We start from the raw sequence: 16881 nt of genomic DNA on the forward strand, positions 1-16881 counted from the left end.
TGCAGGTTCACCCTGAATTGACACACTTTTTTTTGTTTCCCAAAATCAGACCTGCTCACTCTCAGCAGGATCCCAGTGTTGTGAAAGATATTAACTTTCAGGTGGAGGTATCCAAAATTCAGAGAGATGTCAGTCTTGATGTTTTTGCTTTTCTGCCCCTGTAAGATCCTGAATCAGCACCTTCTGGGGAATTAGTTAGAGCGGAGTGAGAACAGAGGGGGAGAGAGAGTGGGATGGTACTTTCAATTTTGTGGAACAACAAAAGAATATTCCACAGAAAGTAGAATTGCTTGTTCTGAATTTCTACCCTGCACTGATAATCCCTTTTGTAATCCCTTTTTTGCAGAGTATTTGAAAATCTGAAGACTGAAGTTTCAAAATCAACGAATGAAGGGCTTACGCCCGAAACATTGACTCTCCTGCTCCCCGGATGCTGACCTGCTGTGCTTTTCGACTGTCTGTCCAGGGTGTGCAGTCCTCACTTTGATGTCAATGTCTGACAGTCACTCAATCCATCGGGACCACAACGATGTTTGACTGTGATTTCTGTGAGAGGGATCAACGCTTTTTGGTTCCTGTTTGAGGACGTTTTCAGCATCAGTGGGACTGGATGAGAGACCCAATTGTGATAGCGCCCTGTGTGTGGAGCCTGAAACAGTTATACGGCCTGGAAAGGGGATTTCACAGTAGGGAGGGGCTCCCCACGCGTTTGTGAGCAGCTGAAGCTGTGGCCATGAAGAAACCTGAGGAATCCCACCCCGTGGAGAAACCGTGGAAGTGTGGCGACTGTGGGAAAGGCTTCCGTGTCCCGTCTGCCCTGGAGACTCATCGGCGTAGTCACACCGGGGAGAGGCTATTCCCTTGCACCAACTGCGGGAAGGCCTTCAAACATTCCTCCCACCTGCTGAGACACCAGCGTGTCCACACAGGGCAGAGGCCCTTCAGCTGCCCAGATTGTGGGAACGCCTACAGGTATTCCTCCACCCTGCTGAGACACCAGCGTGTCCACACAGGGCAGAGGCCCTTCAGCTGCCCCGAGTGCGGGAAGGCCTTTGCCGACGTCTCCTCCCTGATGAGGCACCAGCGGATCCACACGGGGGAGAGGCCCTTCAGCTGCCCCGAGTGTGGGAAAGCCTTTACCAACGTCTCCACCCTGATGAGACACCAGCGGATCCACACTGGGGAGAGGCCGTTCATCTGCTCTCAGTGCGGGAATGGCTTCACCCGCTCCTCCCACCTGCGGAGCCACCAGCGAGTTCACGTGCCATCGCAGGGGGATTGAAGGAGTGACGCCTGAGTGCCAATATCGATTGGACCATCAACCCACTTCCAGGGATTCCCTGGTTCGAATCCAGCCACGACAGATGGCAGAATTGGTATTCGGTCAGAAATGTGGAGTTTGGAATCGAACGATGAGACCGTTTCAGGGAGGGGATGGTGCAGGGGAGAAAGTCCCCATCTGATTCACTCTCTCCCTTGTTAGGGAAGAGAACCGCCATTGTGGGAAAGGATTCACTCAGTCGTTCCAGCTGCATCCTTTACCCGGTCTGGCCGACATGTGACTCCAGACCCACAGCAGTCTGGTTGACTCTACACTGCCCCTTCCTGACAAATGAGCGGGGAGAAACTTACTTGTAGACAGGGTATGGGTTAAAATTGCTGAGTGAGGCAATACTTCCTCCGGGTTACGGCTGTACCAAGGATCCGATTACAAAGGGACAACTTGGTGCTGGCCAATAGTAAAGACAGTGAAGGGGGTGGGACAGGGGGTGTGTGGTGTGTGCACTTTGACCTTGAGGTGCTCAAAAAGCAACTGCTTTTTCTCTGCCTTTTTGCTGGGGGGATCTGAAGCTGTAACAAAGTTGGGTTGCAATAAAGGTTACCTGAACTTACCACCGGGCTCAGACTCTCATTGAAAGCTTTGAGCTCCAAGAGGTTTTTGTTTTAAAGCTGCTCATTTCTTTCAGCCTCCTGCACTAAGTTTAGAACATAGAACAATCCAGCGCAGAACAGGCCCTTCGGCCCTCGATGTTGCGTCGACCTGTGAACTATTCTCAGCTCATTCCCCTACACTATCCCAAAATCATCCATGCACTTATCTAAGGATTGTTTAAATCTGCATAATGTGGCTGAGTTGACTACCTTAGCAGGTAGGGCATTCCCCTCCCTTACCACTCTGTGTAAAGAACTTGTCTCTGACATCTGTCTTAAAGCTGTCACCCCTCAATTTGTAGTTATGCCCCCTCGTACACGTTGACGTGATCATCCTAGGAAAACGTCTTTCTCTGTCTACCCTATGTAATCCTCTGATCATCTTGTATGTCCCTATCAAATCCCCCCCCTTAGCCGCCTTCTTTCCAATGAGAAAAGGGCCAAGTCTCTCAGCCTTTCATCATAAGACCTTCCCTCCAGACCAGGCAACATCCAGGTAAATCTCCTCTGCTTTTCCAATGCTTCCACATCCTTTCTGTAATTGGGTGACCAGAACTGTACACAATATTCCAAGTGTGGCTGCACCAGCGTTTTGTATAGTTGCAGCATGATATTGCGGTTCCGGAACTCAATCCCTCTACCAATGAAACCTAACACACCGTATGCCTTCTTCACAGCACTATCCACCTGAGTGGCAACTTTCAGGGATCTACGTACATGGACTCCAAGATCCCTCTGCACATCCACACTACCAAGAATCTTTACATTGACCAAGTACTCTGCCATCCTGTTATTCTTCCCAAAGTGCATCACCTCACATTTAGCTGCATTGAACTCCATTTGCCACCTCTCAGCCCAATTCTGCAGTTTATCCAAATCCCCCTGCAACCTGTAACATTCTTCCAAACTGTCCAGTACTCCACCGACTTTAGTGTCATCTGCAAATTTACTAATCCATCCACCTATGCCTGTGTCTAAGTCAGTTATAAAAATGACAAACAGTAGTGGCCCCGAAACTAGTAATCGGACTCCAGGCTGAGTATTTTCCATCAACCACCACTCGCTGCCTTCTTCCAGTTTCTAATCCAAACTAATAAATCACCCTCTATTCAATGCCTCCCATGTGGAACCTTTTCAAAGGCTTTACTGAAGTCCAAGTATACCATATCAACTGTCCTACCCTCATCTACATGCTTGGTCACCTTCTCAAAGAACTCAATGAGGTTTGTGAGACGCAACCTGCCCTCGACGAAACCATGTTGACTATCTGAAATCAAATTGTTGCTTATTAGATGATTTTAAATCTTCTCTTATAATCCTTTCCAAAATCTTTTCTACAATAGATGTAAGGCTCACTGGTCTATAATTACCTGGGTCATCTCTGCTGCCCTACTTGAACAAGGGCACAATATTTGCAATCCTCCAGTCCTCGGGTATTAAACCCGTAGATAATGATGACTCAAATATCAAAGCCAAAGGCTCTGCTATCTCCTTCCCAGCTTCCCAGAGAATCCTCGGATAAATCCCATCCTGCCCAGGGGACTTGTCTACTTTCACTCCTTCTCAAATTGATAACACCTGTGTGTAACTAACCTCGATCCTTTCAAGTCTAATGTCTCGTACCTCATTCTTTTCTTGAGTGAACTCCGATAAGAAATGTTCATTTAGCACCTGTCTGAACTCTACAGGGTCCATGCTCAACTTTTCACTTCTGTCTTTGACTGACCCTATTCCTCACATACCTATAGAAAGCTTGAGCGTTCTCCTTTATTCTATTTGCTAAAGACTGCTCGTGTCCTCTCTTTGCTCTTCTTAACTCTCTCTTTAAATCCTTCCTCGGTGATCTGTAATTCTCCATCGCCTCATCTGTACCATCTTGCCTCATCAACACATACGCCTCATGGAACAGCATCATAAGACACAGAACTTATATCAAAACATCAGTGTCATGCAACTGATAGAAAATATTGAACAAACTTAGATAGTCTTCATCTCTTAGAATGGGTGCGGGCTTTGGTTCATTAATATGTAACAATGTTCTTGAGATGACTGAAGGTTTTATTAAAAAAAGACACCTCCGCTCAGACAATGAATTAAAGGTGTGAGATTTGAGTCTGTTGGTATTCCAATCTTGAATCAGACTGGTTCTGTTTCCAAAGTCGGAATTTGTAAAATATTAGATGCATTGACTGCCTGCAGATTGTGTGCTTTTTGAACAAAATTGAATGTATCTGCAAATGTAATTCTGCCAATACAATTTTACCCCAAAGAGTAGTGTGTGTGTATCTGTGTGCATGTGGGTTTGTCCATGTGTGTGTGTGCATGCTTGGGAAAGTGAGAGTGTGATGGAGTATGAGCCTGTGAGTGTGATAGAGTGTTGAGGGGTGTGTATCTGTCTGTCTGAGAGATAGAGTATGTGTGTGAGAGAGAAGCTAAATAAAAGCAAGGGGTTGTACAAATAATGGTCGGGCCTTGAGTCGTGTTATAGAACAGGCAGACATGGGGGAGGTGGTAAAAACAATGACTGCAGATGCTGGAAACCAGATCCTGGATCAGTGGTGCTGGAAGAGCACAGCAATTCAGGCAGCATCCGAGGACAGGCAAAATCGACGTTTCGGGCAAAAGCCCTTCATCAGGAATAAAGGCAGAGAGCCTGAAACGTGGAGAGATAAGCTAGAGGAGGGTGGGGGTGGGGAGAGAGTGGCATAGAGTACAATAGGTCAGTGGGGAAGGAGATGAAGGTGATAGGTCAGGGAGGAGAGGGTGGAGTGGATAGGTGGAAAAGGAGCTGGGCAGGTCGGACAAGTCCGCACAGGTCAGGGGATCGAGGTTAGAAGCTAGGATGAGGTGGGGGAAGGGGAAATGAGGAAACTGTTGAAATCCACATTGATGCCCTGGGGTTGAAGTGTTCCGAGGCGGAAGATGAGGCGTTCTTCCTCCAGGCGTCTGGTGGTGAGGGAGCGGCGGTGGAGGAGGCCCAGCACCTCCATATCCTCGGCAGAGTGGGAGGGGGAGTTGAAATGTTGAGCCACTGGGCGATGTGGTTGATTGGTGTGGGTGTCTCGGAGATGTTCCCTAAAGCGCTCTGCTAGGAGGCATCCAGTCTCCCCAATGTAGAGGAGACCGCATCGGGAGCAACGGATACAATAGATGATGTTAGTGGATGTGCAGGTAAAACTTTGATGGATGTGGAAAGCTCCTTTGGGGCCTTGGATAGAGGTGAGGGAGGAGGTGTGGGCGCAGGTTTTACAGTTCCTGCGGTGGCAGGGGAAAGTGCCAGGATGGGAGGGTGGGTCGTAGGGGGGCGTGGACCTGACCAGGTAGTCACGGAGGGAACGGTCTTTGCGGAAGGCGGAGAGGGGTGGGGAGGGAAATATATCCCTGGTGGTGGGGTCTGTTTGGAGGTGGCGGAAATGTCGGCGGATGATTTGGTTTATGCGAAGGCTGGTAGGGTGGAAGGTGAGCACCAGACGCGTTCTGTCCTTGTTGCGGTTGGAGGGGTTGGGTCTGAGGGCGGAGATGCGGGATGTGGATGAGATGCGTTGGAGGGCATCTTTAACCACGTGGGAAGGGAAATTGCGGTCTCTAAAGAAGGAGGCCATCTGGTGTGTTCTATGGTGGAACCGCTCCTCCTGGGAGCAGATACGGCGGAGGTGGAGGAATTGGGAATACGGGATGGCATTTTTGCAAGAGGTAGGGTGGGAAGAGGTGTAATCCAGGTAGCTGTGGGAGTCGGTGGGTTTGTAGAAGATGTCAGTGTCAAGTCGGTCGTCACTGATGGAGATGGAGAGGTCCAGGAAGGGGAGGGAGGTGTCAGAGATGGTCCAGGTAAATTTAAGGTCAGGGTGGAACCTTAAATTTACCTGGACCATCTCTGACACCTCCCTCCCCTTCCTGGACCTCTCCATCTCCATCAGTGACAACCGACTTGACACTGACATCTTCTACAAACCCACCGACTCCCACAGCTACCTAGATTACACCTCTTCCCACCCTACCTCTTGCAAAAATGCCATTCCGTATTCCCAATTCCTCCGCCTCCGCCGTATCTGCTCCCAGGAGGAGCGGTTCCACCATAGAACACACCAGATGGCCTCCTTCTTTAGAGACCGCAATTTCCCTTCCCACGTGGTTAAAGATGCCCTCCAACGCATCTCATCCACATCCCGCATCTCCGCCCTCAGACCCAACCCCTCCAACCGCAACAAGGACAGAACGCCCCTGGTGCTCACCTTCCACCCTACCAACCTTCGCATAAACCAAATCATCCGACAACATTTCCGCCACCTCCAAACAGACCCCACCACCAGGGATATATTTCCCTCCCCACCCCTCTCCGCCTTCCGCAAAGACTGTTCCCTCCGTGACTACCTGGTCAGGTCCATGCCCCCCTACGACCCACCCTCCCATCCTGGCACTTTCCCCTGCCACCGCAGGAACTGTAAAACCTGCACCCACACCTCCTCCCTCACCTCTATCCAAGGCTCCAAAGGAGCTTTCCACATCCATCAAAGTTTTACCTGCACATCCACTAATATCATCTATTGTATCCGTTGCTCCCGATGCGGTCTCCTCTACATTGGGGAGACTGGACGCCTCCTAGCAGAGCACTTTAGGGAACATCGCCGAGACACCCGCACCAATCAACCACATCGCCCAGTGGCTCAACATTTCAACTCCCCCTCCCACTCTGCCGAGGATATGGAGGTGCTGGGCCTCCTCCACCGCCGCTCCCTCACCACCAGACGCCTGGAGGAAGAACGCCTCATCTTCCGCCTCGGAACACTTCAACCCCAGGGCATCAATGTGGATTTCAACAGTTTCCTCATTTCCCCTTCCCCCACCTCATCCTAGCTTCTAACCTCCAGAAACTCGATCCCCTGACCTGTGCGGACTTGTCCGACCTGCCCAGCTCCTTTTCCACCTATCCACTCCACCCTCTCCTCCCTGACCTATCACCTTCATCTCCTTCCCCACTGACCTATTGCCACTCTCTCCCCACCCCCACCCTCCTCTAGCTTATCTCTCCACGTTTCAGGCTCTCTGCCTTTATTCCTGATGAAGGGCTTTTGCCCGAAACGTCGATTTTGCCTGTCCTCGGATGCTTCCTGAATTGCTGTGCTCTTCCAGCACCACTGATCCAGAATGGGGGAGGTGGTGTTCAGGTGCATAGTTCTTTGGAAGTTTCATCACTGCTAGACAGGGTGGTTAAGGTGGCATTTCGCAACATTGCCTTCATTGTTCACACCATTGAGTATAGGGTTTGGGACATCATGTTGAGGTTGTACAGTGTTAGAAACGAAAATCGCTTCTCAATAATCGCTCTAGACAAATTCAGGAAAACAAAGTTTATTAGCAAGTCTGCAGAGTTGGGCACCCTTCTGAGAAAAGCGCGCCGAGGCTAACAATGTCTTCTGATTAAATACAGGACAAGTCCCTCCCCTCTGTGGCTCTAAAGAGTCACGAGGTTCACATTCTAAACCGTTCAGTAATTTTCCATTCTGCATCCTTATCTTAAAGTCTGCAACAGGTCTCCCGAGTTTTTTTTTTCTTACCCTGTAGTCTTATCAGTCAAGGACTTATTCTTCTCTGTCAGAGTTAGTGGTCCTATCAATCAAGGACTTGTTTTTCTATTCTGTGTGAGTGGTCTTATCAATCAAGGACTTGTTTTTCTACTCTGTCAGTGTGAGTGGTCTTATCAATCCGTAGCAGCAGATGTCTCGTCCTTTATTTTCGAGAAGTATGTTTTACCCTACCCCTATGGCTCTATTCCCCTTAGACTCTGGGGTCATGCACATCTCAGTTGTTTGTACCGAAATCGTCTCTCACAATTCCACCCTTTTTTTTAAGATGTGCATGACAAAGATAAGCCTCCTCTCATCAAGGGCCCGGGAAATCCTTGGTCTTTCGCAGCAACAGCACCTTAAGTTCCTGCGTTCCATGTTGGGGTATCGCCACTGCCTGGAGTTGGGAAATATTTTTCTGGATTAAAGATTGAACACAGGGGGTCAGGCAGGGTAAGATGAGTAGAAGCATTACGCCCCCCCCAGCCACCAGTAACACCGTGCGCCACCAACTACCACCTAAGAGACCATCCCACCATCCGATGCTACCAAGAGGACGCCAGGATTGAACCGGCACATGGGCCAGTTTCCGAATTTTATCGGAAATCTTCAAAACCGCTTTACCATTATCGTCAATTTTCAGACAGCAGTTAGTCAGGTTAAACTTCCCGCAGACACCCCCTTCCGAGGCCAACAGATAATCCAAGGCAAGCCGGTTTTGGTATATAGCAGCCCTCATCTGATTCTGCTGCTTAGCCAGCAACTCCAGGGCCAGGGCGGTCTGATTAGTAATGACCTCTACGACTGCTTGGAGCCTGATAATTCGATTTAACATATAGATAGGAGTACGGTATCCCCATGATCCGTCCTGTGCCCATGTAGCAGGCCCGTAGTATTCAATAATACGGGCCGGTGGCCATTCATCCCCCCAATCACCAACTTGGATATCCCTTGTTGGCCTCCACAGGGAGTCAAATAGTTTAATCCCCAAGTCGTGGCCCTCCTCGCGGGGTAATAAGAAGAACTCTGGTCTAATTAGACCCAGGAAGCATACCCCAGCCCATCCTATGGGCAACTTGGCATATGCCTGATTACCGCATATCCAGAATAGGCCATCTGGGGCAGGCCCCCCTTGTTTCGCAACTTCGTTCCACACCTCTTTTATCCCAGGGATGCCTTCATAAGGGCCAGTGCCGCTACAATTCCAAAACCGAGAGTCATCACTCAGCCTCACACAATTGCGGTTCTCCTGTTTTGCAATGTACCATGTGATATCCTCAGGCCACCAGACTTGTGTGGTTGCATTCAACACACTCTGACAGGGGCTGATACCCACCTCAACCTTCCCTTTCCCTTCAACACAGAACTGGCCTTCCGGGCTGTTAGTCAGTCTCCACACCTGCCCTTTCCTTTCATTGACATGTGTCCAATTATACTGAAGCAACTCCCATATATCTAAGCTTTGACCAGACCACGGCCATTGTTCAGTCATATGTGGCCCCCCACAAACCCAGCAATTGCTAATATTTAACACGGTGGCTATCCTCGACGTAAGATCAATGAACAGGTTCTTGTTCCACCCTGACCTTAAATTTACCTGGACCATCTCTGACACCTCCCTCCCCTTCCTGGACCTCTCCATCTCCATCAGTGACGACCGACTTGACACTGACATCTTCTACAAACCCACCGACTCCCACAGCTACCTGGATTACACCTCTTCCCACCCTACCTCTTGCAAAAATGCCATCCCGTATTCCCAATTCCTCCGCCTCCGCCGTATCTGCTCCCAGGAGGAGCGGTTCCACCATAGAACACACCAGATGGCCTCCTTCTTTAGAGACCGCAATTTGCCTTCCCACGTGGTTAAAGATGCCCTCCAACGCATCTCATCCACATCCCGCATCTCCGCCCTCAGACCCAACCCCTCCAACCGCAACAAGGACAGAACGCGTCTGGTGCTCACCTTCCACCCTACCAGCCTTCGCATAAACCAAATCATCCGCCGACATTTCCGCCACCTCCAAACAGACCCCACCACCAGGGATATATTTCCCTCCCCACCCCTCTCCGCCTTCCGCAAAGACCGTTCCCTCCGTGACTACCTGGTCAGGTCCACGCCCCCCTACGACCCACCCTCCCATCCTGGCACTTTCCCCTGCCACCGCAGGAACTGTAAAACCTGCGCCCACACCTCAACCCTCACCTCTATCCAAGGCCCCAAAGGAGCTTTCCACATCCATCAAAGTTTTACCTGCACATCCACTAACATCATCTATTGTATCCGTTGCTCCCGATGCGGTCTCCTCTACATTGGGGAGACTGGATGCCTCCTAGCAGAGCGCTTTAGGGAACATCTCCGAGACACCCACACCAATCAACCACATCGCCCAGTGGCTCAACATTTCAACTCCCCCTCCCACTCTGCCGAGGATATGGAGGTGCTGGGCCTCCTCCACCGCCGCTCCCTCACCACCAGACGCCTGGAGGAAGAACGCCTCATCTTCCGCCTCGGAACACTTCAACCCCAGGGCATCAATGTGGATTTCAACAGTTTCCTCATTTCCCCTTCCCCCACCTCATCCTAGCTTCTAACCTCCAGAAACTCGATCCCCTGACCTGTGCGGACTTGTCCGACCTGCCCAGCTCCTTTTCCACCTATCCACTCCACCCTCTCCTCCCTGACCTATCACCTTCATCTCCTTCCCCACTGACCTATTGTACTCTATGCCACTCTCTCCCCACCCCCACCCTCCTCTAGCTTATCTCTCCACGTTTCAGGCTCTCTGCCTTTATTCCTGATGAAGGGCTTTTGCCCGAAACGTCGATTTTGCCTGTCCTCGGATGCTGCCTGAATTGCTGTGCTCTTCCAGCACCACTGATCCAGAATGGGGGAGGTGGTGTTCAGGTGCATAGTTCTTTGGAAGTTTCATCACTGCTAGACAGGATGGTTAAGGTGGCATTTCGCAACATTGCCTTCATTGTTCACACCATTGAGTATAGGGTTTGGGACATCATGTTGAGGTTGTACAGTGTTAGAAACGAAAATCGCTTCTCAATAATCGCTCTAGACAAATTCAGGAAAACAAAGTTTATTAGCAAGTCTGCAGAGTTGGGCACCCTTCTGAGAAAAGCGCGCCGAGGTTAACAATGTCTTCTGATTAAATACAGGACAAGTCCCTCCCCTCTGTGGCTCTAAAGAGTCACGAGGTTCACATTCTAAACCGTTCAGTAATTTTCCATTCTGCATCCTTATCTTAAAGTCTGCAACAGGTCTCCCGAGTTTTTTTTTCTTACCCTGTAGTCTTATCAGTCAAGGACTTATTCTTCTCTGTCAGAGTTAGTGGTCCTATCAATCAAGGACTTGTTTTTCTATTCTGTGTGAGTGGTCTTATCAATCAAGGACTTGTTTTTCTACTCTGTCAGTGTGAGTGGTCTTATCAATCCGTAGCAGCAGATGTCTCGTCCTTTATTATAGAGAAGTATGTTTTACCCTACCCCTATGGCTCTATTCCCCTTAGACTCTGGGGTCATGCACATCTCAATTGTTTGTACCGAAATCGTCTCTCACATACAGGATGTTGGTGAGGCCACTTTCAGAGTACTCAGTACAGTTCTGTTGGCCCTGTAATAGGAAGAATACTATTAGAGAGAGTTTAATAAAGATTTACCAGGATGTTGTAAGGACTGGAGGGTTTGAGTTATAAGGAGAGGCTGGGTCTTTTTTCACTGGAGCACAGGAGGTTGGGGGGGGGGTGACCTCATTGAGATTGATAAAATCATGAGGAGTGGAGGTAAGGTGAATAACAAAGGGCTCTTGCTTAGCGTCGGCATGCTCAAAACTAGGGGGCATTTTTTTTAATGTGAGGAGAGAGATTTAAAAGGAACTGGAGGGGCAACATTTTGAAAGAGGGTGATTTGCATGTGGAATGAACTTGCTGAGGATGTGGTAGATGCAGGTACAGTGACAACATTGAAACAGCATTTGGATGGATACATGAATTGAAAGGTTGAGAGGGATATGGGCCAAATGCAGGCAAGTGGGACTGGTTTAGTTTGGAATCCTGGTCGGCATGGACGAATTGGACCGAATGGTCTGTTTCTGTGCTGTATACCTTTATTGAAACCAGTAGAATTCTGAAAGGGGCTTGACAGGATAGATGCAGATAAAATGCTCCTTTGGTGGGGAGGGTCATCGAATTCCGACAATGTGGAAGCAGACCATTCAGCCTATCTGTTTCACTCTGGCCCTCTGACCAGTATCCCACCCATACCCAACCCCTTACTCCGTATTTCCCATGGCCAAGCCACCCTAACCTGTACATCCCTGGTCACTATGGGTAACTTAGCACGGCCAATTCTCCCTAACCTACACCCGAATCGAGAAATTACCTTCTCAAGAATGTAATTTAAATGCAGAGCCTTTCTAAGAAAAATGTCAGTCTGACTCAACATTGGGAAACAGACAGAATTCACACCTATTGTCTCTACTTATAAATAGGGCAACGTCTCTTCGAAATGTAGATTCATTTAGATATAACTGCGTGACTTTACATATTAAGATATCCCTTTGAATGTGCCCACACCGCTTTGAAATGTAATCTCGTCTATTTAAACCTCTTTATTTGCAGAAATACCCGTTAAAATGTCCACGTCCCTTTTAAAATGCAGATTTCCCCCTTTAGATATGACGCCGTTCCGTTAGATGTCGGAATATCTGTTTAAGTTGAGCCGTGAGCTTTCCCAATGTAGACAGGGCTCCTGGAAACGTGGCAGTGTCCCCCCTGCAGCTGCAGAGCGAGACAGGAGAGTTTGTTTTTGTGAATGAGCAGTTGTCGCGCGAGGTGTCTGTTGCTTGGTGACGGTGAGGCTCCCCCGGCCCCGCCCATCCCCCCGTGCAGACGTCACGCGGGGGCGAAGGCGGTTGGGAAAAGAAGTCGCTCGAGCGGGAGGGCGGCCGTTAGGAAAATGGCGCCGTGCGGCCCGGGGCAGACACCCGTCACTGGGCACCGCCGCCTTCCTGGCGCAGCTGCTGTGTCACGGCCACACCGGCCGGCTGTACAGCAGGCAGGAGCCGGTGAGCATTCTGGAGGCGGATGGGGTTAAGGGCCTGCTTGGGAACTCGTCGGCCGCCTGGGTGGTGGAGTTCTACTGGTCGTGGGGCGGCCCCTGTGTCAACTATGGGGCCACCTGGAAGGTACTGGGCCCGGGAGGTGAAAGGTGAGGCAGGTTGGGGGGGACGGAGGGGAAGGAATGTGGGGCCTGTCCTGTCATAGTGACATTTTACACTCACTTTCCATCTGCTTTTACTGGCGCTTGTGCTGTTTCCCCCTCACTGAAGGGGCAGGACCTGTTGAGAATGGTTAGTAAAGTATGTGGTGCACTAAGCCTTGTTAACATGGAGATAGTTTGTTATTTGGAAAAATATACTTTTTATTATTTAGAGTCATAGACATGTACTGCACGGAAACAGACCCATTTGGTCCAACCTGTCTATGCCAACTAGATATCCTAAATTAATCTAATCCCATTTGTCAGCACTTGGTTCATATCCCACTAAACCCTTCCTATTCATATTCCCATCCAGATGCCTTTTAAATGCTGTAATTATACTAGCCTCCACTACTTCTTCTGGCAGTTCGTTCCATATGTGCACCACCCTCTGCATGGAAAAGTTGCCCCTTCGGTACCTTTTATATCTTTCTGCTCTCACCCTAAACCTATGCCCTCTTGTTGAGAACCTCAACCCTACTCTGGGGAAAAGACACTTAATAAAAAGTTGAGCAACCAGACAAAATGCGAAAGCTATAAAATGTTGAGCCTCATAGGGGGAGAAAAATGTGGCTCGACCCCTTATTTCTCCTCTTGGCATTTGAACACTTAACATCTGTCAATAACACCAGCATCGCCACAGTGCATATTGTGTCTGCTCTTCGGTGTGAATAACAGCGTGCCTGCTTGCTGGTGTCACCAACACATTGTCCATGCTCCTCACTGTCGGTAGAAAAGGAGACATCGCTTATCTCTGTTCCTAAAGGTCTTCCCTTTATTCTTAAAGCTATGTCCTCTGGTCCTAGTCTCTCCTACCAATGGAAACATCTTCCCAATGTCATTGCACTGTGGGAATGAAGCCCTACCCTATCCAATCATTTCTGCTGGTCGGTGAGACTAGGCCTCAAGGTTAAAGGAAGTAGCTTTTAGACCGAGATGAGGAGGAACTGCTTTTCCCAGAGGGTCGTGAATCTATGGAATAGACTTAATTAGAGTGGTGCTGGAAAAGCACAGCTAGTCAGGCAGCATCCGGAGAGCAGGAAAATCGATGTTTTGGGCAAAAGCCCTTCATGAAAATCTGTGGAATACTCTGGCCAAGGAAGCAATAGAGGCAACTTCATTAAGTATATTCAAGACACAGTTAGGTGGGATTTGGCCTGATTGGGGAATTAAGGGGTTGAATGTGACCGTGCAAGGAGGAGGAGATGAGACGATGGATAGATCAGCCATGATTCTTAATGAATGACGGAGCAGGCTCACTTGTAGCAACTGGAGTGAATCCAGAGAGGGAGCAGACTTTACAACCTCAGGTATGTGTCTTGGTGACCTGGGTGAGGAGAGACAGAAGTTCAGGTTGCGACTGTTTTCCATAGCTTGCCAGAGTCTGAGGAGTAACCTTGTACACTTTTATATCATCATGAGGGGCATGGATAGGGTAAATAGACATGGTATTTTCCTTTGGATGGGGGAGTCCAGAACTAGAGGGTAATAGGTTTAGGATCGAGAGTGTGGTGCTGCAGCAAGTCAGGCAGCATCCGAGGAGCAGGAAAATCAACGTTTCGGGGAAAGGCCCTTCATCAGAGAAGTGTGAGTTTGTGTGTAAGACTGTACGTAGGAGAGTGTGTATTTGCATGAGTGTGTATCTGCTTGATAAAGTGTGATTGTGTTGGAGTATGAGCCTGCGAGAGGGTGAGAGTTTTGAGGGGGTGGTGTATGAATATATCAGAGAGAGCGTGTGTATGAGAGAGGTATGGATATAAGTGAGGGTTTGCATTTTGCTAAAATAGAGGGCAGCAAGACTTGAACAGGTAATGGTAGGGCCCTGGGTCGTGTTGTAGAACAGAGACCTGGTGGTGTTCAGGTTCATTGTTCTTGAAAACTACATCACTGGTAGATAGGGGTGTGAAGAAGGTGTTCAGCACACTTGCCTTCATTGTTCACTTGCTGAGTACAGGAGTTGGGACATCATGTTGGAGATGCACACAGAAAGTACGTTACTCAGAGGGTGATAGGTGCCTGGAACACATTACCAGCAGAGGTAGTAGAGGCAGGGACGGTAGATTCATTTAAAGTGCATCCGGACAGATGCATGTGTCGTTGGAGAACTGAGGGATACAGATTCAGGAATTGGGCGATTTAGGTTTAGACAGGGGATTTGGTTCAGCTTCGACTTGGAGGGCTGTCGGGCCTGTTCCTGGGTTGTAAATTTTCTTTGTTCTACATTGAGGTTGTACAGGATGTTGGTGAGGCCATTTTTCTGGAGTACTGAGTACAGTTCTGGTCGCCCTGTAATAGGAAGAAGACTATTAGAGGCCGGACCAATGAGGAGCACTGGAACTCCGGAAGGAGTCTGGTCCTCCTGCCATTGAGAGTAGCCCTATTGTCTGAATCCGAGACATCGATTTTCCTGCTTCTCGAATGCTGCCTGACCTGCTGTGCTTTTCCAGCACTACTTCAATCTCGACCCATGAGCTTCTGAAGCTGCTGCTGCTGCTCCTCCCTCTTTGAATGAAGATTGAGATTATTCCAAGACTGTAATTTCCTTCCTCTGTCCAACAGCACTCTCTTCTCTCACTGCCTTTTCTATTTCTTTTATTTTCATGCTGGGATCCAATTGTTGACTTGCAGCAACTGAAAGGAAAGGGAGTGAATCCAGAAAGAGGACAGACTCGGGAAAAGCTAGTCCAGGTCTGTGCCTCAAACACATGGCAAGTGCAGTACCACAGGGTGAAGTTATCGTCTTTGCTGTGAAAAACAAAGCAGAAATGAGGTGTATTGTTTAAATGGTGATATGTTGGGAAGTGGAGAAAGTGAGGACTGCAAATGCTGGAGATCAGAGTCAAAAAGTGCCGTGCTGGAAAAGCACAGCAAGTCAGGCAGCATCCAAGGAGTAGGAAAGTTGACGTATCAGGCACAAGGCCTTCATCTGGAATGATGTGGTTTAGGGTGAGAGGGGAAAGATATAAAAGAGACCTAAGGGGCAACCTTTTCATGCAGAGGGTGGTACGTGTATGGAATGAGCTTCCAGAGGAAGTGGTGGAGGCTGGTACAATTGCAACATTTAAGAGGCATTTGGATGGGTATATGAATAGGAAGGGTTTGGAGGCATATGGGCCGGGTGGTGGCAGGTGGGACTAGATTGGGTTGGGATATCTAGTCGACATGGACGGGTTGGACTGAAGGGTCTGTTTCCATGCCATACATCTCTATGACTCGAACACTGTGTGTGGATGTCCAAAGGGGCCTCAGTGTCTTCCTACACCAGTCGATGCCAGTTGTCAGACAGGTGCAGCAAGCAATCAGCAAGGCAAGTGGTATATTAGCAAGAGGAATTGAGTTCAGAAGTGGGGATTTCTTCCTTCAGTTCGGGGGTCATTGAATATATTCAAGGATGAGTTCATCTGGGTTTTGACCAACAGAGAAGTGGATGGTTAGTGGGGAAGGCAAGAAAATAGTTTTAACACCAGTATAGAACAGTGACAGTCATTCAGCATAGAAACAGACCCTTCAGTCCAACTAGTCCATGCTGACTATATTCACAAATTAAACTAATTGGATCAGCTTAGGGCTTGAAGGTCCGAAGGGCCTGTTTCTGGGTTGTAAATTTTCTTTGTTCTATGTTGAGGTTGTACAGGATGTTGGTGAGGCCATTTTGTTTTTGGAGTACTGAGTACTGTTCTGTTCCCCCTGTAATAGGAAGAATACTATTGGAGAGGGTTCAGCAAAGATTTACCTGGATGTTGCCAGGACTGGAGGGTTTGAGTTACAGGGAGAGGCTGGGACTTTTTCACTGGAATGGAGGAGGTTGAGGGATGACCTTACTGGGATTTGAAAAATCATGAAGGGTGAGGATAATAGCGAGGAGCATGTGTGGTTATGTCGAGCCAGGGATGGGGAGGTGAAACAAAATTGTGGCTCTCCCCTTTTTTCCTTCTATTGACATTTGGCCAGTTGAATCTGTCAGTTACGCCAGCATATCTACAGAGCCTACTGCGTGTGCCCCTCGGTGTCAGCAAGCACTGCGCATGTTTGCTGGTGTCTGCAAAAAACTGCACGTTTCTATCTGTCAGTACAAATGATACATGAATTTCATTTGCCGGCCCAATGAGGAGCA

At 48.9% G+C, this 16881-nt stretch overlaps 1 long non-coding RNA gene across 1 annotated transcript in view; it reads left to right on the forward strand.

Moving 5' to 3' along the window:
• The first annotated feature begins 12472 nt into the window (after positions 1-12472).
• LOC148143338 (uncharacterized) overlaps positions 12473-16881 on the forward strand; it is a 47988-nt gene continuing 43579 nt past the window's right edge. The window contains exon 1 of the long non-coding RNA XR_015751190.1: positions 12473-12573. This is a non-coding gene — a long non-coding RNA (uncharacterized LOC148143338). The remainder of the gene's footprint in view (positions 12574-16881) is intronic.

Source organism: Chiloscyllium plagiosum, unplaced genomic scaffold (genome assembly GCF_037043375.1).
Source record: "Chiloscyllium plagiosum isolate Xiang-an unplaced genomic scaffold, Cpla_swu_hap1 HiC_scaffold_27, whole genome shotgun sequence".
In the NCBI taxonomy this organism is placed as follows: domain Eukaryota; kingdom Metazoa; phylum Chordata; class Chondrichthyes; order Orectolobiformes; family Hemiscylliidae; genus Chiloscyllium; species Chiloscyllium plagiosum.